Below are 23,097 nucleotides of genomic sequence, written 5' to 3' on the forward strand. Positions count from 1 at the left end.
TGATATGAATGATCACACTGAGTACTGAGGTACCTTACCATAAGCATGTTCTGCCATGAGGGAAATTAGAGGATATAGGACAACCAAGTACTGAGTGAAAGACTAGCTGCTTCTTTTTATTACTATCTTGGGCTTGCCAACAATCAAGAATCATTGCAGAAAGAATTGAAAAGCTAAAAACTCTAGGAAAGATGGCAATGAATCAGCAATCTAAAATAACTTCACAGGTATTGTTTTAAGAGAGTATTCCAGATCACAGCATTCAGAAATTTTCTTGGGTGGCCATGATTTCAAAGGGAGGACAAACTGAAGATATGAGCTGGTGATTTAAGCATCCTCATCTAGACCAATATTCTGTCTTTGCTTATTTGAGTACAGATCCAGAGTAAACTGAGTTTTAAAACACGCATCTGGATTTCTACCAGCGAAAGCAAGACGACGACTGTCTGGTTTTGGTGAGGTGTAACTTCTGAAAAGCTCTGACACCACATCCAAAACGCTACTTCACTTAAACTGGTTCATCATTTTAGTAGTACTTTCAGGAATAACAGCACTACCTTCAGCTGGCTCATAGTGGCAATTTTCATATTTAAAGAATGTACCAATCGTATATCAACCAGTCACTGAAGCCTTTTTGCTTTGAATTTTCTTTATCCTGCAAGCCACCCTCATGCAATTTCTCAACAACTAGGGAGAAATAAAAATGTGATGAAAGCCTCAGATAATGTTTGCACATTTTTAGCTGAGTGCAAAATTTGTCCAACAATGAAAGATTCTGCTTTGTGAGGAATTAATCCAAATGGCACTGTGAAAACAAAAATCAATAGGTTGCTTTAAAAGTGAAGAAGCCAGTCATGTCCTACGCAACCATATACATGTCTGTTTAAGTACTTGCATCATAATCAACTCTTTTCTCTCTGGGGGACCTGCCTGACTTCATATTACTGTTTCACAGCACTACAGGTTTCACTCTTTCAGCACAATGTTGAAAACAACCTATTTGAATATGCATGCTTCAGAGGTTACTGCAGCATGACAAACTGAGTAAATTCAGTGATAATGAAAGGTGCTGGATAGATAGACTTGAAGGTGAAGTCCTCTATTTAGAAAAAGTTATGATAGAGGCTAAGCAATGCAGATTATGCTTCCCTAAAGACAAAACTAAATCCTGAGCTATAATCTACTAATGATTAGAATGACTATAAATGGGTGTAGTGGAAGAATATGTCCTAAGAACTAAATTGAAAAGCATTTCCTGAACGTTGCTGGAATATATTGCTTTGCATGCCTTAAACCACCATGGAGCTGTCAGGCAGCAACAACCTTTGGTAATTTCTCTGACATCAGCTGGATCGGACCTTACAATGCTGCATTACACTATGCCATTCAGTCCTCAGAACTCCAGGCCATGTAGATGTGTCTCTAAAAATAAGCCATTCAAGTATAGGTTAGGAACACAATCCAAAAGGAGTATCCAATTACAAGTTCCTGGTATGTTTTAATATCTTTTAGTTAGCCAATTCAATTAAGTATTTTTCAACACTGAGAGTCATCAGAATTAAAAAAGAATGAAGATTCAATAAAGTCTTTGACTAGTGACAGTTATTAATGCAAACGCAGGCCCTCTCCATGAAGAAAAAAAAAAAAATCTTCCACTTTACTGAATATGCTGTGCTTTATAATTGCTACTCCTGGACCTGAAGGACTTGATTCTGCTTTAACTGAAGTCAACACAAGACAAATCACCCAGCCCTAATGAAGTGGCTTCAGCATAGTCCACTGTGTAGCCATGGAAAGGAAGAAGAGAAGGTTGTTCAGTGCTTACCTCATGACACAGAGCACATCATGCCACACAGCACTAGCTGAGTTTAGGGCGAGTGGAGAAAGCTACCCTTTCCTTCCTGTTAAAATCTCCCTGTAAATAATGCCACCATTAGCTTTGGATGCCCCCCCACCCCCCAAAAAATGAATGGGTATGTGTGTATTTAATTCAGATACATTTTCAAGTCATATGTGTTGCCATCACCTCTTAAATAGAGGGGAAATAATTTCAAAGTGGTCAATCTCACTTTACATGTAAAGTTCCCCCCCCAATATAATTTATGTGACTGACCCTAAGAGGATAAAGGAAGACTTCTAGGGAAAGATGAAACCCCCCATCAGCCCAACATGTGTAGCCATGGTGGGGAAAGATATGGGGGGGAAAAAAAAAAAAAAGAGGAAAAAAAACCCCCACACTTTAGCAATGCTTCAGGTCATTTGTTGGGAAACTTGCAGCAAACAAAATCAGTGCTTCTAACTTACAGCCTTTCTCTCCATCAGACTTTCAGAGACACCAAGTTCTTCCAATTATATAAATCATTGGATAACTTTAAATGAAAATGTGAGAGAACTGGAAATACAGGTATTTCTACCAAGCATTGGACCTATACTGCAAAGCCACCAAAATCTATTGCCATCTTATGCCAGCTGAAGTTGTAGCCGTCAAAGGTTTTTAATTCTGAAGAGCTACTTCCATGCTGCAGCCAACAGCTGCATTTTCAACTGCATTCCTTATCAGCTTCAAACTGTTTGAAGGATAGAACATCTAAGGAGGAAAAAATAAAAATTCTTCCAACTTTTTAAAATCAAATGAAGTGAAAAATATCTATTTTAATAGTAGCAACACAAAAATACATCTTCTCAAGGTATTTTTATGAAAGAAAAATTCAGCCTACACGTGTAAATACAATTTTTTAATACAAATTTTCCACATGATGCTATAAGGCAATAAATAATGCTGTATGACTTATGATCATAATTTTTTAAGACAGCTTGATAAACATTCATATCACAGCTCCTTCTTACATTAAGAGTGCTTGGGGTCTTTTAGAAATCAAGCTTCTGAGGAGATAGGCAAAAGGAGAAGTCACCAACCATCAACAGTCTACTGTGTCTTCTTACAAGATCTAAACTAAGTATTTCCCAAAGCACCAAAGGGTTTCAGCAGCAGTCTCTCTCAAATTCAGAGATTTTTTAACTTCCTTCTTAAAAGTCTTGTCAACACTCATATGGGATGACTGAGAAGTGAATTTAAATTCTCTGTAATTCTTTCACTACTTTAATCCAAACCCATTCAATTTTCTGGTAACGAAATGGCTCAAAAGGTACCATCCAAATTCAGAGAGAGATACTCTTCACTACCCTCCACAGTAAGCTGTTGTGGCCCATATGCATTATGTGCAGCCTGCATATAATTTTTAGAGATTAGGCAATCTGTTGTTACACAAACCCACTTTTCTGTCTCTACACACCCAGAGAGTTATAATCATGCAATAGTGTGACTAGATGTATTGAGCTTCATTCAACAGGTATCACTGAGAACCAGATTTAATCCACTTTGCTATTAGAATGAACTCTTCATGTTCCTTTCAGGTCAGAGGACCCAAAGGGCAATAAATTATCTGTAACACCCTGTCTCCTACCCAGAAAGCCTATTCTTTCCAGTCATACTCTTGTATAAAAGCAAGTTCTTTAATGAGCAAACTTCAATAAAGCAACATCAGTGCAGAGAAAATGTATGGATTTGGATCAGGCAAAGGTCTTAGAGGCTAGACATTACCCCATTTGTCCGTTTTATTTTCATTTATTTATAAGGCAAATGATATTAAAAACTTTAATACTTAGACTCCAAGCTACAACCCATCAATATAACTTCTATTTAAACCCATGCTTTCATACATCCAGAGCAATAAGTTTTGTATAAAATAAAAAACAAACCAGATGCCCAAGAGATGCAAATCAGTAAAGACCTACTGATGCCAGTGGAGTTACAATGATTTACACAACCCAGGAGTTTAGCTTAGAGAAGCTTTCTGCGTTTGGTGTTCTCAGAGCACACACTACTCTTTCCCTTCCCCTCCTCAGATTCCCATCAAATGCAGCCCTGTAATAGAAGTCTTCTTTTCCTAACTTGGCTTCAAGTCATGGCTGCAGCTCTCAACAGTATAACCTGTCAAGATAAAATATGTTTGGGGACATACAATCTCTACTGAGTATTTTATTGACTTAACTCTACCATTTCTGAAAGGCAGCCAAAATTCCTCAAGGTTTTTTAAAGATCTTTTTTTTCTAAATATTATCCATGGACAGATATAAGAACACAAGAATCCTCAGTGGTTTGTGTAGTTTGACTTACGTGCCATGCATTGCCCATCTTGATATATTAATTTCCTTTTGCAAGCAAACAAAACAAATCTCAGCTACAAGCTGCTTGGTGTTAGGGGCCACATACAATGCAGACTACCCTGAGAACAATTTGAAGCAGGAATTTTGCCCACATAATGTCTGTAGGTCAACATGCAAAAACTACTATTTTTCTTCTCAAAAACCAAACAAACAAACACCAAAAAAACCCAAGCCAAAACAAAAAACCCCACACCCATATAGTTTAGGCCTCCACTGCAGCTTTTATTTCCAGATGTTGCATGAGAGGCAGAGAGGCGGGGTGGGGTGGGTAATATCAAGATACAGAGTTGTTACCAACACCACAAAACACTCCCAGTAGCAAATCACAGGAGGAAAACAACTCTTGGAAAGACCAGAATATGCGAGTACAAGAATGAGACCACCTCTCAGCAAGGTCCCATGTGTACTCTCTCTCTGCTAACTCCCTACAGAGTGGCCCAAATAGAGATAAGCCACACATGCCTCAATTCTTATGCACCAGAGGCCAAGTTCATTCTGGTCCTAGAGCCAAGACTGGAGCAAAGACAGAGAGGTAGCAACTTATGCACCCTTGAGTCGGAGACAGAAGACCCCTAAGGACTGTTACTGCTCATGTTACTGCCACAAAAGCCTCCTCAGGAAACAGAATTATTGTAGGGGTAGGAGATGAAGGGCTGCAACTCCTCACACCCAGGCCTCAGTATGGACCACACACCAGGAATGATGCTTCCCCCTCCCAGTGTAATGCTGAGGGATGATTACACATCCATCCACAGGAGTACAGATGCTAAGATTATAGCTGCTTCTTGAAATGGTCTGAAATTCATAGGAAGTCCCTCTGAGTCCTCTCTTCCTGTAGCCATCACACCTCAGCTGGACCTGGCTGTAATACCAAGATCCTTGTTTCTTTTAAATCTGACACTGGTTTTTCTATTTCCAAGAGGGGAGGTGTACTTTAATTGATCGATGGAGTAACTTATTTATTTTATTAGAGGCATTCTTGTCCTGTAACTTACACTGGCTCCTCACGGCAGTAATTTCTACATGTTGTTAAACCTCCCAGAATGCAATTCTAAAAATCCCAGTGCTCTAAATTGAGACTGAAATTGTTAACCTAATAATTTGCTCCAATTGTTTGGATTGGTGACCCAAAATCAGCTGGTCCACATTACTTCAGCAACAGGCATTCTTTACAAAAGGGAATTTAAAACTGTTGAAAAGGAAAAATTAGAAAACTGCAAGATCAAAGAGCAGGAACAGAAAAAGCTTAGCAGTTGATGATAGCCTTATCTAGCCACTAGTTCTTGGGGGCATCACTTTAATTAACAATATCACAATGCACTTATCACTTCCAGGGCACCTTTCATTAAAGGACCTCTGAACACTTTGTAGACACTGATTAAGTCTCAAGCCACAACATTCCTGTGAGCAAATGGACTTTTAGCCGTTGAAACTTCTAAAAGATCAGGAAATAAGTATATTTTTGTAGCAGATGAATAAGGTCACTATAGCAATTGATGCCAAAGTTTCTTGGGAAGAATCTGTGGAATAATGAATAGAGCTACACCCATGCAAGCAGTGCGTTGTGCCAGTGGTCTGACCAGAGAGAGATCTTCCACAACCTGCCATGAGCTTAGCATTATCACCATAGCAATCACTGACCCACGCATAAATTCTTTGCTGGAGTCAGCCCTTTATCCCCGTCCTACTACAAAAATTTGAAATACATGGTTTATAGAGAAGTAAACAAGACAAGGCCAAAACATCCATTAAAGCTAAACCAAAGCAGCACCAGAAATGGGGTGCAACACAGTCCCATCTCTTGCTCTAGCACACCACCTTGAAAGAGATCAGTGACAGCTTTCAGATGTCTTAGGTGTTCTTGAAGATTTTATCGTGTTCAATTTTGAAGCAATCCACTTAGCTACAATTTTATCAGAGCTTTTAAAATTAAAAATGCTACTCTCACCAAGATGCTTTAAGCAGAAGAAAATAGTGGGAAGAAATGTCAAAGGTCAGAACTGCTACTCAGTTTAATTCACTTTAATGTACACGTAGAAGAATGCAAAGCAATAATTTTTCTCCTTCATTCTGTCTGCCCAGCACAGCTCAAGCCATCACCTCTGTCTTCTGACACTAGTCAGCTCTAAGAAAGAGGTATCTTAACGTAAAACCTGGCCAGCTGTAATACATTTGCTAAAGTAATTACATTTATTTTTACAGATTAAATGTGCTTAGGTTTCACTTACTGACATACTAGAAAATCAGAGGTTTCAGTTTTGCAGATAAAGTTCCGCACTGTTAGAATCAAAGACAGCATACAGTGCTTAAAGCTGCTAACCATACACACATTTTAAAAGACAAAATACTATAGCTAGCATATACTACAGGATCTGTATTTCTTACGTGCTAGCTCAAATTTCCTTATATATCTTTCTGTCTGCCCTTGTCACATTAACAAGGCTATGATAATTAGACAGCAATTACCTAAATGTCTAAATCTTTGGTCTCCTTTAAATGAAGCTTTTTCCAATCCGCATAATTTTATGCACAAGCAATTACATTATTCTGAGTCAACACCCAAGGTTCCTAACAAAACCTGTTACTTCTGGCAATAGAGCAGTGACTGATCTGCTTGGTGGGAAAGCAGCATTCAAAATTAAATTTCAGGTCCTGTTCCCCCCAGTCACCAGTGGTGACTACAGCTACAAACTAGGAACTTTAGTAAAGCCACTGACCACATTCAGATGCATAAAAGTCAAAGCCAGGCACATGTTTCTTTGGGCAGTAGCAATAGCCGTTAGTAGGAGAAGCAATGCTGAAACAGAATTGAACAGGTATTGACGAAAACCCCCACAATCGCCAAAGAACTGCTCTTTTAGGAGAGTAACTCCCAATCAAAACTACAATAAAAATTTCCTACAAGCACTCTATTGGGGAAATTCAGATTTTATTGTGCATGTGTCATGGGACACCCCAAAACTGAAATGATTACTTCTAAAAGTTGTTGGAAATATCATGCCTCAGAGTATAAATAGGAGAGTACATCGCACTTCTGATGTGCAACACCTCTAGTGAGGTATTTCACTGTCTGTATGGTTCGTCTCTGAATAATGTGCTGGGGATTTTCAGAACAGGCATTTTTTCTCTTTCTCATTTTTATTCTCTTTCTCATTTTTTTCTCAACTCTTTCTTTAGTCCTCTAGTCAACACAATAGCTTGTTTTAATCTGGAGGGAGAAGGGAAACAACTGTTATTTTTGCGTCACTTCCAGAGATGTATTCTGTAGTATGACAAGTGTTTAGAAATTAAATAAGCTTCAACCTGGCCTGAAATTGCTCAGGTTTCAAAAGTAATAAGCAGTAAAATGCTACAGCATAACTGCCCCCAAAGTACTTAAATAAATCGTCCAGGAGCCTGATAAAGCTGAAGTAACAAACACACATAAAAAATAAAGCAATCGGGTAAAATAGGAAACAGTCTGGGATAGTGCTGTGACTCAGTTTCATACAAACACGCATATTTGAGACTTGATGCCCTCTTAGTACTGCTGGCACACCCAGAAGTGCAAGCACCCTTGCCTTGTTAGGAAGAAATTTGCTGAGATCACAGCTGGCTCCCCAAAAATGTTTCTAGAGATTACTGAATTGAAACCGTGAACACTGAGCAGTGATCTAAGTCTTTAGATTTAATACAAGTCTAATTCAAGATCTAGTACTTCAGAGCAGCAGCATACCGTCTTCTATTCAGTTTCCTTCATCTCTATCCCTTGCAAAAAATAAACAAATCAACAAAATCCTTCCTGATATTGCCTAAGGAGCTTAATTCAGCTTGACAAAGCTGCATATTTGCACTGGGGATGTGCACTTAACATTGGGTATCCCAGTCAGATTTTTTGCGTAATGCGTATTGTAGATCATGTTAAAACATCGTGCAGTGGACTGGAACAAGATTCAGCTGATGCTATCCATATAAACATTGTAAACCACTAATTGCATTTCCTTTTAACAAAGAAAAAAATGTATAAACAATTTCCATTTGCAAAAATCAGTGATTTCAGCTGCGTGGAATTCTGCAACTGCCTCTCTTCATCAAGGAGCCAACTTTGGTAGCCACTACCGTCTTTGTGAATATTGAATAGGGGCATTATGTCCTTACAGAAAATTCGTACAGGTAAAGAGGACAGGTGGTCTTTTATGCACACAACAAGAACACCACAAGTGGAGTGTGTTTATTTTCTACCACTCATTTAAGTGTCAAAATGTAATTTATATCAATGATATAAATGAGATCTTCCATCTCTCATCAAAATGGCCCTTCAGTTGAAGTCACTTGCACCTGTGTAAATGTAAAGTCACACGTGGTACATAAAGCTTTTCTTTCTGGTATTTCAGACAGATAGTTTAATGCTCCCTGTGCAGCAGCAAAGTTGTATGATGAACACAGCTATTTCTATGTAGACTCATGTCCTTCCCTGTCAAACATGTTTCACATAAAAATTACAATTGTTCATTTCTGACACACTCATTTCATCGTGACACTTTTAGATATGGCAAAAACTGATGTAACAACATCTGAGCTTTTGCTATCTCTCCATCCCACAGTTTTCATTCCTGCACTGAACTCCAGTTTTAGTGCCAGAGAACTTTGCATCACCTCTACTTTCTGAAACCAGCATGACAGACGCACTGCCTACAGTCTACTGCCCAATGCTAAGAATACCTCCAGAAAATTATAAAGAAAATAATTTCATAAAAGCAGTCCAACAGAGTAAGTGTGGTACTAATACAACTCCATGGATATAGACCATTTCAGTATTCCCAGTAGCAGCAAGTATCCAGCAGCAGAAATCTGGTCCAGCATCTCTTACTCTGTACTTTTACTGATCAAAAGCAAAACTAATCAAGGGTGGCCAGGCTACTTTAAACAGAATACTGTAATACTCCATAGTAACCTTATACTTAACTAAGTAACAAAGGGGAAATTCAGCATCTATTAAAAGGAATCACATCTTGTAATATCCAAGTCACTAGACAACATCTATTATATTTAGGTCTTCACATAAGAGATTGTTCAGCAGATGCACAAGAAATTGAATACAGGGCTTGCCCCCACTCAGCACTTCTAAATGTGTTTTAAAAGCTCTTAAACTCTAATCATTCTTCACAGACAAAAATTCACCTGCTTACTTATCTCTTCCTTTTACTTTACTGCATTCTCACCCTCAATTTTGGCCTACAGATCAAGCTTAATTGCAGAATCACAGAAAAGTCAAGGTTGGAAAAGACCTTGAAGATCATCCAGTCCAACCATTGACCTATCACTGACAGTTCCCAACTACACCATGTCCCTCAGTGCTATGTCGACCTGACTCTTAAACACCTCCAGGGATGGAGAACCCACCACCTCCCTGGGCAGCCCATTCCAACACCTAACAGCCCCTTCTGGAAAGAAATGCTTCCTAACATCCAGTCTAAACCTTCTCTGGTGAATTTGAGGCCATTTGCTCTTGTCCTGTCGCTTACTACTTGGTTAAAGAGGCTCATCCCCAGCTCTCTGCACCCTCCTTTCAGGTAGCTGTAGAGGACAATGAGGTCTCCCCTCAGCCTCCTCTTCTCCAGACTAAACACCCCCAGGTCCCTCACAATGCTCCAGACCCTGCACCAGCTCTGTTGCCCTTCTCTGGACACGCTCGAGTCATTCAATGTCCTTTTTGTAGTGAGGGGCCAAAAACTGAACACAGGAATCAAGGTGCAGCCTCACCAGTGCCGAGTACAGGGCTCAGATCCCTTCCCTGTCCCTGCTGGCCACGCTAGTGCTGACACAAGCCAGGATGCCATTGGCCTTCTTGGCCACCTGGGCACACTGCTGGCTCCTGTTCAGCCGGCTGTCAATCAACACCCCCAGCTTCCTCTCTGACTGGCAGCTCTCCAGCCACTCCTCCCCAAGCCTGTAGCGCTGCTGGGGGTTGTGGCCCAAGGGCAGCCCCTGGCATTTGGCCTGATAGAAACTCCTCCAGTTGTCCTCAGCCCATGGCTCCAGCCTGTCCAGGTCTCTCTGCAGAGCCTCCCTACCCTCGAGCAGATCAACACTCCCACCAACTTGGTGTCATCTGCAAACTGACTGAGGGTGCACTTGATCCCCTCGATCATCCTGCATCATTCTGCTTTTCTTCAAGACCTCAAGTAAAATAAAAATGAAAGTTAACACTAAATATCTGTGCAGTCTTGAAACGTTTTCCCTCTGTCAGTGGGAGTGCACAGCATCACATTGCAAACCACATTACAATGAACCTTTACACCACACACCTGTAAACATCACCATCTCAAACACTGAGCAAAGCAAAAAGCATCTGAAATCAGTGTTTACACTGGTGGGAAATCCTGCTAAAATCAGGGGAGCTATGTTAAACTCTAAATCTAAACAGCGTGCCAAAACTCACACTGAAGAGGCTGCAGATGTGCCTGAACCTCAGGCATCGCTGTACAGGAGAACAGCAAGCAGGACCACCAAAACGCAGGCAGCAAGAAACCAAGACAAAAAAATATCTCTCCCTGGTCTTTCTTTTCTCTTAATCAATGCCTGCCATACCTTCAGCTGCGTTTACTCATACACAGAGCAACAGCAAAGCCCATCTCACAGTTGCAGACTGTTGCTCTAGCACCTAAGTATCCTTGCTTGTAAAGTAACACCTCTGCTAGACTTCAAGGAATTCTAAAGCTCTTCTCTCTTTTTGAAATCAAAAGTACACCTCCAGCTGAGCACAACTGCCTTTCTACACTTTTGCAAGATTTAGCTAAACCAAAGTCTGAGCTTGAAGGAGGATGTACTATTGCACAGTTCTGAAGAGAGGTTTGACTCCAGAAATACATGGTTCTTATTTCATTGCTTACTTTGATAATTTCAAGGCAGAATAGCTGCACATGTGGTGCTTTTGTCTAAGCTGGCTTTACAGGAGTCAACACCACCTCTCTTTTAATTTGATATGGTTGAAATTAAGAAGAAAATAACATGAAGCTCCCTGCAGAACACTCTAGTCTCTCATATTTCTAAATCATTCCATCAAGGAAACATCAGAGATCCAGTAAGAAAGAAACTCAGTGCAGCACTTAGAAAAATTAGATATTTCTTTGGCCCTTCATGGCACATTAGTCCTACAGTTCCATTTTGGATTTACACAGGTGTTATGCAAAGCAGAATTTGGCCCCTTTCTCCCAGGTGGTCTGACACATTTACTGCAACGTGCAGATATGCCCATATATTTTATATGTATACAAAGCACATTCTCTAAACTTAAACCCTCTCCCAGAGAGTCTCCCTAGGTCTCTGTCTAATTTTGGTCTCATTTATTCCCTTGCAAATAAAAAGCAGTTCCACTGAACTCAGTGAGGTAACACTTGTATTAAACTCACATACGATCATGTCAAAGCCATGGTCTATAATAAAACCAGCCGCTGTTAACTCTTCTACAAGTTTCCATTCATTAGGGGCTTTTTGCTTGAATTCACATGACCAGTATCCGTGGGCCAAGAAACACATTTTAGAATGATAGCTATTTCCCCTTGCTAAAAACTAGAAAGTGCAGCAAACTATCCCAATCCTCACTGAAAAACTACAGCTTATTGTATTTTGTTAATAAACAGAGGTGTTTATGGACAAAACATGTGTGAATATTCTTTAGGGAATCATCCTGCACTGCCTAGAGGAAAGGGACAAGATGACCTAATATGTCCTTAGCAGGTTTTCATTTTTAGTTTTGAGTTTGGTTTGGAGAGGGGGGTGCATGTCTGTAGCTTCTGGTATTTAATTCTAAATCAGGGAAAAGCCTTGAATGTAAATATTTAAATTCAGCCTCAGTGACCTGTAAGCACTGAACCCAAGATCGATGAAACCAGTTCTATGCCTGCTAATGCCAACAGCCTTTCCATCAGTGCCTTTCCATTGCCTTGAAGGGTCACAGGAGAGACAGAAAAAATGTACTCAGATTATAATGTTTTTCCCAGTTCATCACACTAGTCTCCAAGCTTTCAGAACTGTATAACCGTATTTTGTCATATAAGTCATATTAATCGTCTGTCACCACTTCAATCTGTTCATTTATAACAAAACATACTTCCTGCACATATAGTAAATTCCTTTCATTTTTTACTAAGATGAACCGATCTTTATCAGATACTTTGATACAAAGGCAAACCATTACCCCCTCTCGTTAATATTGTTAGCTAAATATTGACTTCAAGAAAGGGACTCACATCTATTACAGAAGGTAGTGAAAAGGGAAAAAAAAATGCTTATTTTGGAAAAACAGTTGGGTTGTCAGAGTAGATGGCCCAAGAATGTCACACTAATGTGAAACAATACACACATCTTTACTGACCATGGAAGTCCTTAGACAATGGACTGAAGGCTTTAAGGCAGTCCACAAGCAGCACAACAGGGAAGGGTGCTGCTCTAAAATTATTAACACAAATCAAAAAACTTATCTTGTAGAATGATGACTCTGACAGCCTTTACTGAAGGACCCCAAAGGGAAGGGGAACTCCCAGCTGTGGACAGTGCAGAGCAGCAGAGCTGAACACAAACTTCTACAAAGCTTCTCTAAAGGTAGCCAGAACAAGATTGCACGAACAGTAAGCTTGGCCACAAATCACTAAGCAGATGGGAAAATGGGGGTAAAATTACTCCAAAGCATGCGTCATTTACGCTTTCCTCTTTTAAGAGGAAAAAAAAAACCAAAGCGGATTTACATCTTCCATTTGGGCTCAGGAAGACCAAAGATGGTAAAAATAGAATTAAAAGTTTTTTCAACCATGCAATAATACTTATTGCATCCAATGTGCTTATTATTCAAGGACTTTTTCCCAGGGGCTCCAGATGCCATTTAAGAAGCTGATATAATGCAAGGTTTCTCACAATCTAAATAGAAATATGAGAGAGATTAAGTATCTAGTAGTTTTGGTTTCCAAACAGGCTATCCCTGATCCTTCTAAGAGCTGGAAACAGAAGTCTTTACATGCATTACTATTGCACTACCTAGCTGTCACAACCTGACAGTGCTTCTTTTGGCCACATTAGGGTTCCTCAGTGGGTGTGTCTTAGCATGACTTTATGATAATGGTCAAATGACATCTCCTCCGAAGTACTGCTGTCCAGACATTAAAAGCAGCAACATCTCAAAGCAGGCCTAATTTACAACCTCCCTCTCTGACTTAAAAGATCTTGACCTTTCATATGCAGTTAAGGAAGCCAGTTTCACCTTTAGCAAAATAAGAACACCCAAAACCCACCCTCCTTAAATAGAGGTATCAGACAAAGGACTACCAAACAGAAAGATCAGTTTTCCTTAACACTAGAAACAGAAGCAGTGCCATGTGTCAGAAAGCAATTTTCTGGTACTGAGAAGCCAAACCACTTGAAGGCTGCTGGTCAATAGCTATCCTGAACTGCCAGGTAAATCTGTTATTACCCTACAGCAGGTCACCCGCAATGGTCACATGGACAAAAATTCATATTATCAGTTACACTTTTTGAAAATTGTAGAGGCACCCAGATGTATATGAAAACAGAGGATGAATCACACCTGTGTCACAGAGATGGCATCCTTCTTGGGAGGCACAACATCATTCTGGAGAAGGAGACTGGCTTCAAATCCAGTCAAGATGTCCTGTGGCTGACTACAACATCCATTTTAACTGTGTCATCTTAAGTGGCCCCAAAACATGAGTAACTGGATGGTGTGCAATGAGGCATGTAGTCTGGGAGATAAGACTGATCAATCAACCCTTCTGGCCACAGAGATGTGGGTTTTCATTGAAATTATACAGGGGTAAGATCCCAGACATAATCTCTAAATCTACCAATATGACACAAACATCATATTTCTAAGGTATTTAGTGTAACACAAATTAACAATAAAAACTCCAGAAAATCTCCAGCAAGCAGAAAACCTTACGTATCTCCCCTGCTACAGTCACTTAACTGTCTTTCTCCTTATGAAATAAGATGCAACTAGACCAACTACTTGATTTTGATGGCAGAGAGAGTACTGATCCCTAAACAAAATAAACTGAAAAGCAAGAATGTAAACACAACTGTGCTTCAGTGACTTTGCATCTTAATGCCATCTGTGTAAGGTTTCACTGCAGAAATTGATGTGGTGGAAGGAAAATCCCTGAAGAGTGTGTGGAGCACTGGGGACCCCTTCTGCAAGTCCCATCGAAAGCACATTACTCCCTTCCTCTGCCAAAACTCATCCCTATTCATATACACACACATTTCCTATTTGCTTCACTCCTGCAGTCCCATCACTGACTCTGAAATACTGACATTTAATCACTACTTTTGTTAGTGCTTTATACGTGGTGAGAATAAGATTTTGTCTGCTAATCCCAGTCTTTAGTCATATAAATCCACAATAGATGCACTGAAGACAGAGGAGCTATGCTTTATATACACTGGTAGAGGAAACGTCTTTTTCTTGTTTGGGTTGTATAGGGGGGAAAGAGAGGAAACAGACTGGTGTGTCTGGTTTTATGAGGGAGGGTTAAGTGGCAAACCCAACTGTCTGCAGTTTACAGGGATCTAAATAAAGGAACAACAACAACAACAAATAGCTACAGAGCTTTTACTAACACAGCAGAGAAAACTGCAAACAAACTGCAAGTAAAAGTTGCTGCTTCTCCTTTTCATTGTCATAAGGCACTGCTCCTTGATTGTACACTGTGTCCCCTGAATAAGCCATTTACTATTGTGGTTGCAGTGAATGAAGCTCAGACCTTTCCCATATATGGCAGAGCCTTTTAATCACCAGGGAGCAAATGAGCAGTGGAATTTTACTAGCTTTTTGGGTTTGCAGTGCCCTCTCTTGTATGAAATATCATTTCCCAGTGAATGCTCATAGCTGGGGTTTTGACCCAATTTCCTGCTGCTGCTGTCTGTTAGGGGATCTGTAGAAAGCAAACAAAAAAGACCAGCTTCTGATAGCAAGCAGCCCAGTGAATTCCAAGTAACTCAAGGAAATTAAACAGATTTGCTTTTTTTTTTTTTTTTTTTTTTTTTTTTTTTTTTTTTTTAAACTAACAATACGGTTTATATCACTGTACAGCTGCTGAAAACAAGATCAGATTCAGGCCAACTGATGCCCAGGTTAAAACTTTTCCCTCATTTTCACCAATGCAGCAGAAAACAGACAACTGATGTTTTAACTTACTGGGATAGCGGTAGGGAAATTCTCAGCTGGCCTGCTTTTGTCAGCGTAATATACATTAGCCACAGAAATGCTTGGCTCGGTATCATCTGGATTGTCTAAACACTCTTATTCATATTTACAGCAATTAAAATGCTGCACTTCAGTCTTTATAACCCAAGTTTTGTTTGAAGTGGCAAAGCAACAGCTGTGGCTTATCAGACATCTGAATGAAACTCCTCATTTTCATAGCAGGGGTGTGGCTGGCTCTGTGGATGGAGCTAAGCAGTTCCCAAAGCCATACAAAGCAGCACAGGCTCTCCTGAGGACCCAGGGTTGGGTGCAGCACTCCAACGCCTCCCATGAAGGATGCTGACCAGGGGGATCCTGCAGCACCAATAGGTTAAGCTATGCAGGTAAATGAGAGCTGACCAAACTCTTACCCAGATCTCAGAGCTAACCCAATCTGCTGCCATGCCCAAACACTCTAGACAAACTCTAGGAATTCCTTTTCCAAACCTACAAGCCTTAAGTAGGCCAGAGCAAATGCCAAATTATCCCCTGGCTCAATAGCTTTTGAAATTGCTGAGAGAAAGCAGCTTATCACTCCGTCATTAGGAAGATGCAGACAGAAAGTCCTCAGTATTTTCAGCTGATCCCAGAAGACTGTGCAGAAATTGTCCTCGGTAAAATAGCTTGTATTAGAAAGAGATGATCTGGGCCATCAAACACACACTGCTAGGTCCTCTGAAACAGTGAAAATTTAAAAAAAATAAAGAAAAAAAAGAAAAAGCGTTGCCTTTGTTTCTGGGGTGAGAGAGATTTTACCAGGGTGAACACTGTGGCTCAAAAAAAAAAAAAAAATTGGGGGGAGGAGGACCGTTTTACCATTAGAGAGCTTACTGTCAAAGAAAAGAATGAAGTGGGAAAAGGGTAGTAACATGCCCTGTGGCAGTCAGAAAGACAAGGGAACATCAAAGCCTTGCAAATAAGAAACAAACAAGGGCCTGATCACAGACTCCTTCACTTGGGCAGAGCTCCCTTTGAAGATGACTGGAATCCAACTGGCACCGGTCTGCAGGACCAAACCTTGACTTCTGAAGGAGCACAGGAACCGCTGCTCCTGCTCTCACTCCATGACGGTTTGTCCAGCCCTGCACAGCTTCTCCCTAGCTGCAGCCAGCTGCTTCAGAGAAGGACATAAAACAAGCTGCCAACAAATCTCAGGACCTTTGTTTACAGAGCCCCTTAGCAATCGTGAATGCTAGTTCTCCCTCACCCCAGTTATTTAACTTTTTAAACGGCACACAGCGATTTCCATGCCCCTTAGATCTCCACATACTTGAAGGAAGATTGGGAGGGTCAGTGCAGGTGGAGAGGGGCACACACAACACACACGTACTCGCATATCTACGCGCAACGAAACTGTCTTCCTGCATTTAGCCATAAACCCCCCCGCCGCCTTTCATATTTGTTGGCCTACAGTTACTCTTCTGAATAGATCCAAAACCAGAGCATGTACAGCAAAAATTTATCTCCACAAATCTATTTATAACCCTTCTATGAGCTAAATTCCAAAGATTTTTTTTGCCATTTAAGGACATAAACCAGAAAATGTGCAAACGGGTGGGTTCCACTTTGCTTCACACCCTCCACAGCAAATCTCAAGGGAAATGCTCTTTATTTGTATTCTGTACACAAGAGGGTGTGGAAACATGTAATGTTTCCACTGCCCGAAATCTTTCCCTAATTTTTTCCCCACTGCAGCCTGGCCTGGCCCCAGGAATTAAGTTTCAAATGCTCTCATCAACTTGAAACTGGACAAGCAGATAAGGTTCAGCAGCTTGATTAGTAGCTTCTCTTCCAAGCTTAAGACACTGTGGCACATCTGTAAGCAAAAACTCTCACCCTGCATTTTTGTTACATGCATGACAACTTCACAGGAAGGCTCTGTCTCAGATGCACCAAGTACAGTTAAATCTGCAAGCACCCAAGAAATTCCCACCAGATGTGTCAGTACACTGTCACTACTGACCCTGGCCCATCTTCAACCTCATTCACTGGGCTTCAGCAGTTTTATACCCACAATCTATAAGAAGTTACTTTCTAGTAGAATACATATCTCTGAATAAACCCCAAACCCTGTATGTTCTTGCTGGGAAATCAGTCAAAACCAAGGTTTTAGCCAGTGCTTAAACTTGGCATTTTAGTATTACATATTCTTTATAAACACTAATGAAATAAGCCCCAGCAGCCCCACGGACTAAATACAAAAAGGCATGGATTATCCTTTACTTGAAGATACAGAAACAGACACACAGCTATTAAGTGAGTCACCAGTTATTTACGACCACGGGAAAAAATTTAAAGGAAAAATTACCCCAACTGGTAAACTGGCTTAAGATATGGCCACTTTTTTCCTTTCTCTGTTTCCCCTGCTTCCTCAGTTATTTGCTCCTGCCCTCACTGCAAGACAGCAGGACAGTCCCCATAAGCCTTTTTCCTGTCTTCATCCCCAAATCCCATAAACATTGGTTTAGGCAGGATCTTCTGATCAGGAGGTGCCCCTATGCTTGATGGACACAGTTTTCCCCTCTCCGGGGGCAAACACAAAGGCCAGGGAGGGGAAAAGAGGCATCAGTTCGCAGTAGTGCTTCCTGTCCATAGGTAGAGGAGGTGGGTGCCCCAGCTCACAGCCCACTGGCCTCTCCACTGGGGAGCCCAGCAAGCCTGGGCACTGCTGTATCTGGATGCACAGCAGTTGCTGCAGGACAAAGCAGTAAGCAGGGGGTTTTCAAGTGAGAAAGTCCAGAAAGCTGCATTTCGCACAGGGTGAGCTAGTGATGCTCAGGGTGAGGGGCACAGTAGGGACGAAGCTGCTAACGCTGGTATCTGCTTGACAGACAGACTGCCAGTCCCACACCATTTATCAGCACTAAGTGCAGTTCCAAAGAAAAAAACAATCAACATCAAAATAAGCACTTTCTTATGCAGGATGTAAAACTTGCAGCTAACATACCAGGGCTACAGCTAAGTAATGGGTTTATGTGCTCTAATCTTTCTGGTTAATCAAATCTGTTTCAAGAAAAGTAGGAACAAGGTCCCCCAGGGGTGGGAGGGATCCCAAATTACAATGTACGGAGTGTCCTTCCTGGCTGGGCTAGCTGAACTGTACAAAAGCATCAGGAAAGGCAAAAAGAAATTGTTACATAGTTCAACTGTCCTAAAACCTCAATGTTTTATCCTGAAAGGTCAGATCTAGTCTGATCTTCAAATGCCTTTGAGTCAAATTTCAGCCTTAGCCAAATCAAATCCTTGACAAACCATTTGGAGGCATGCAACAGTTACAGCTTCCCAGCAAACACCAGTGCTGAAAGGGTAAGTGCCAGCATACAGATAGGCACCTTGTTTCCAGTACAGATGCCCCCAAAATCCATTCTCACCAGGTCATGAGGCTTTAAACTACCCAGGAGCTACAAACAGAATCAGCAAACCAGACTCTTTGCACATGCACATTCTGAAGTGGGAGCTCTAGTAAGGAAGCAGCTTTCTTGTTACAAGCTGCCAAGGGGTAGTTACCAATAAAAGGCAATTTTTAAAGAATGAAAACTTGCTTTGAAGATAGACTCCCACTCTTTGCAGTCACAGGCCTGTCTGCCTCAGGCTTTGTACACCTGGAGCCCAATCCTGCTAACTCCCCATACAGCTCCTCTCAAAGGCAATGAAAGGTTCACAGGACTGTGGTTCCTATTCTACTATGTTACCTTTTTTGGTGCTTTATCTCATACCCAAAAGTGTCCAGACAAGCACTTGCACTGCTCTCTTCACCCTCTCTTTCTTACACATATATGGTTTCCTGTCCCTCTTTGTTCACACACAGCAATCAAACGTACCAAGTTGTATGCCTGGCAGATAGGCGTTAACAACTTCACTGATCTTTCATATAAATTATAACTCAGGCAGCCAACAGAATAGGTCTTATGTAAGCAACTATGGAGAAATCAGAGTATTTTAAACAGTACCAGGACATTCAAATGCTGTTTGTCCTGCAGGATGGAAGACTTGCAGGCTCTCACTTTTCTGTAATGAAAAATATCACCTCCATAAGCAAGGCCACTCCAGCTGCACGCAGGGAAGGGTGAAACAAGGACTTCTTGACAGACCTTTGCCTTTGTCATCTTCCTCTTCATATGACAGAAGCTACCTCCCAGCAGGCAACCAGCAAAAAAAAACCCAAACCCTTGCTCTATCTTTCTAGTCTCACTACCTGGAATCAGTAGCACTGCACCCTAACCCTGTGTGGGTCCAGATGGATGCTGACCAGAATGCCTCCATGACATGTGCAGGCCCATGAATGAGACCTAGAATGAACTTCCATCTCGATCCACTTTAATTTTCCATCCTACACCATCCAGAGGAATTTATGTCCCCCCTTCCCTTTAAAATCACCTATCTTTCAGTGTCACTGTTGCATTATGTATCAGTGCTAGACAAGAAAAAAAGCACAAGGGAAATTACTCCTTTGTCAGGCTACTTCATGTCAGAATAATCCTGTGAGCACATGAAACAATTGTGGCAAATCCCTTATTCTAATACATGCTTACATCACTCACTGTCAAAGCATATTCAGAGTACATAGGACTCCCCTTGCATCAGATCCTGCATCCATTAATGATGGTATTGATTTCACAAGGCTAATCCTGTGAATGAAGGCTGTGGAATTGATCCTCTTGTCATTACATGCTGCAGCAAAGAGGAATTTTCAGGAAATACAAGTTATTTCAATTTTGCCTCCTGTTCACAGACATCTTATCAGGTGTTTCTTCCCTGCTGTCATGATTTAGATATTACATTAACACGTGAAGGTTTTATTGACTAAGATACCTGGCTATCAGAAAGCCTTCCAAAGAAAGGCAGACCTGTACTTTCTTCAAATATGTAGAGAAAAAATAGGCAATTTAATTAAGCAAATGGACCACTCCCTTGAAGCATCACTCCATTTGTAGTTTATGTTAAAACAGTCTATATTATTAGTTTTGGCATGGGTAGTTTTAGGACCCCATCCTATCTCTCCATGGCAGCAGAAAAGGGTATGAAACTTGCTTGCAGATGCATATGCTCACTCAGAACCTACTGCTACATTTAATGAGACAGAGAAAGAAGGGATGCAGGGTCCCAGGGTTCTCTGATGCCAAACCTTACAAGTACAATCATTCACAGTATGGTACCTAAAATAGACAAATTATAATAAATACACTGTTCTCACAAAAGAAACACTCTGCCTCCTTATTTTCTTTGAGCTGCTGCCAAGGAGCGAATGTGTTATTTTCACAAATTATTCTCCTGTATGCCTTTTAGCAAGAGAAGTCTTCTCAGCTAGGCAAATTTGCATAAAAACTGCATACTCTGAAAATAAGTACTTCTCTGGAAACAAATACTTCGCAAAAAAAAAAAAAATAAAAAATTAAACACAGTTATCTTGTCCAGTCTTCCAAACAATGTATGTTATATGATAAAAAAAAACCCAAAAAACCAAAAACAATTCTATGGCTGCAAGTCTGACCGGAGGTTACTAATTTGGTCAATGTCTGCTGCTCCCAAGTATCCATCTGCAGCTAACTTCACCCCTCCCTTCATTTTCACAGCTCCTTCTCTGAGAGATTCCCTGCTATGCAGAACATCGTGCTATCAGCAGCCAGCCTTGCACAACTCTTTGAAACTGTCCGAACATGTCAAAGGAGCTGGGAAGGAGAGCCTGCTCACTGGCTCTCCCCAGCAGTGCTCTGACTGACACAGACACAGATCCAGACTTTTAAGAGCTCCAGTCCCACACAAGCGCATTTTTTCTCCCTCTTTTAACAGGAAAGACAACTTCACAAGAAACATTCTGGCAATACGCGGCTGCGGATGTTGAATGCTGAAGACAAAACCGGATGCCATCTATTGTCAACAATACTTCTATGAAAGGCTGCCATGACGGACATCAGCTTCAGCAAGTATCAGATCAGTAACATTAACCAGAGCTTTACTGTATCTGTATCAGTTACACTGGGAGACTGCCCTTACAGTTGGGCTGCTCTGAAAGCCCAGGTATTAAGTCGCAAAATTAAAAGCAATTCAGCAGCTATTACCACCGTAAAACCTTTTTCATTGCAATTCAAAAAAAAAAAAAAAAAAAAAAAAAAGAAAAAGAAAAAGACAGATATGTTATTGCTCCACTAACAAGCCTGCTGCAGAGTCTCAAATAGTGTGGGACCAGCACATATCCTGCCCTGCACCCAAAGCCTTGTCCCCACACCTCCTCATTAGGGTCCCCCACTGAGGCAGGCAAGCATGCACCCCCTCCACCCGCCCGGCACAGTTATCTCCCTTCGTTCATTGCAAACATCTGGAAAGGGAGGGGGGGGGAGGCACAGAGAGAGGAGGGGAGGAAAAATAGTATCCGAACTTTTGCACTATTTCCACAGCTCGTTAGATTTTGCGTGCTGCTTAATCTCTAGCCATAACACAAATGCAGTCAGACCAGCTCAGTCCCAAACAAATACATATTTTAAGCCCTTACCTCTGGCTGAAAAGTTTTCAACTAGTAGGAAGGAAATGAATAACTGGCTGCTTGGGCAGGAGCACAGCAAGAAAGGCACACCAGCAGCCTCACACACAGCCCTATTGAATAAAACTACAGCTTTTCCTTGGCCCCTCCCAAAAGTCAATGCTAAGTGAATACATATCCCTTATGTTTACAATTGGCAGGCAGCGGTATGCATTGTCCTCAATTTATTCTAATAGGCAGCCAATGACTACACACAAGCCAAGGTGGGTTCAGCCTGCCTGCAGAGATGCCTGTCATTCCCTAGGCATGCTCAGGAAGCCACTCATCAGAAAACCAAGACCTAAAAAGCTCCGAAAATTCGTGCAAGCTGCCAAAACTGTCTTGCTACATGCCCTTTTTTGGTTATCCTTAGCAGGGCCTCTGAAAGTAAATCCTCTGTCAGGAACAATCATAAGAAATGTTAATCTTGGAGAAAGAGGCTGTCTTGTTGAACACAAATGAAGCTTAAAAAAGGAAATACACTGAATGGAAAGGAACACAGTAAACATATTTACTTTTTTGCACCAGTTAAAGAAAAAAAAAATCAAATAAATAATTTCACCATAGCTAAACTTCATTGTATTTTTTTAACGAGGACCACATGTAAAAGGGAACAGAAACACTCTGCTGTGCAAGCTTGATTCTGCAGAAAGAGACACCAGTGGGAAACGCACATGAAAGATGAGTTGGCAGGCTTCACAGCCCGTTTCCATTTCAAATAGTACAACAAAAGTTACATATAGAATATCTGTGTTCTGAAAAATAACTTTTAAAAAGGGTTCAAAACTTTGATGATGATACTTAGCAAGTTAGACTAGTTGGATATACAGGTTTTGTTTACAGGTATACAACTGTTTATCTAGACATTAAAATTGATTCATCTACTATGAGGATAGCTCTACATCTACATATTATGAACAATACTTTTCTCTGTCTTTGAATACCATAGATAAACATTAATTTTTATCTTTCTTTGTTTTGCTTTAGTGATTGCACACTAATTGATAACTTTCCAAATTATGCAGACACCTGAAAAAAAATGAAAGAACAGATGCAGCTTCATGCTGGAAACAGATGAGCTACATAAACTAATTAAGAAAGTGTGAAAAATAAATAT

The 23,097-nt window shown here is 40.8% G+C and overlaps 1 protein-coding gene across 7 annotated transcripts in view; it reads right to left on the reverse strand.

Annotated features, from left to right (window-relative positions):
* The window catches only part of CALD1 (caldesmon 1), a 197,056-nt gene extending 174,840 nt beyond the window's left edge, over positions 1–22,216 (reverse strand). For 3 of the 7 annotated variants that reach the window (XM_026841081.1, XM_026841078.1, XM_026841079.1), the window contains exon 1: positions 21,954–22,215. The gene's annotated coding sequence lies outside the window, so the exon portion shown is untranslated. Of the gene's footprint in view, positions 1–21,953 lie in introns of all 7 variants that reach the window. The other 4 variants (XR_003397638.1, XM_026841084.1, XM_026841087.1 and 1 more) reach the window with 2 other exon arrangements.
* Between the last annotated feature and the right edge of the window lie 881 nt (positions 22,217–23,097).

This window comes from Athene cunicularia (assembly GCF_003259725.1).
Source record: "Athene cunicularia isolate RWA chromosome 1 unlocalized genomic scaffold, athCun1 chr1_part2, whole genome shotgun sequence".
NCBI lineage: Eukaryota > Metazoa > Chordata > Aves > Strigiformes > Strigidae > Athene > Athene cunicularia.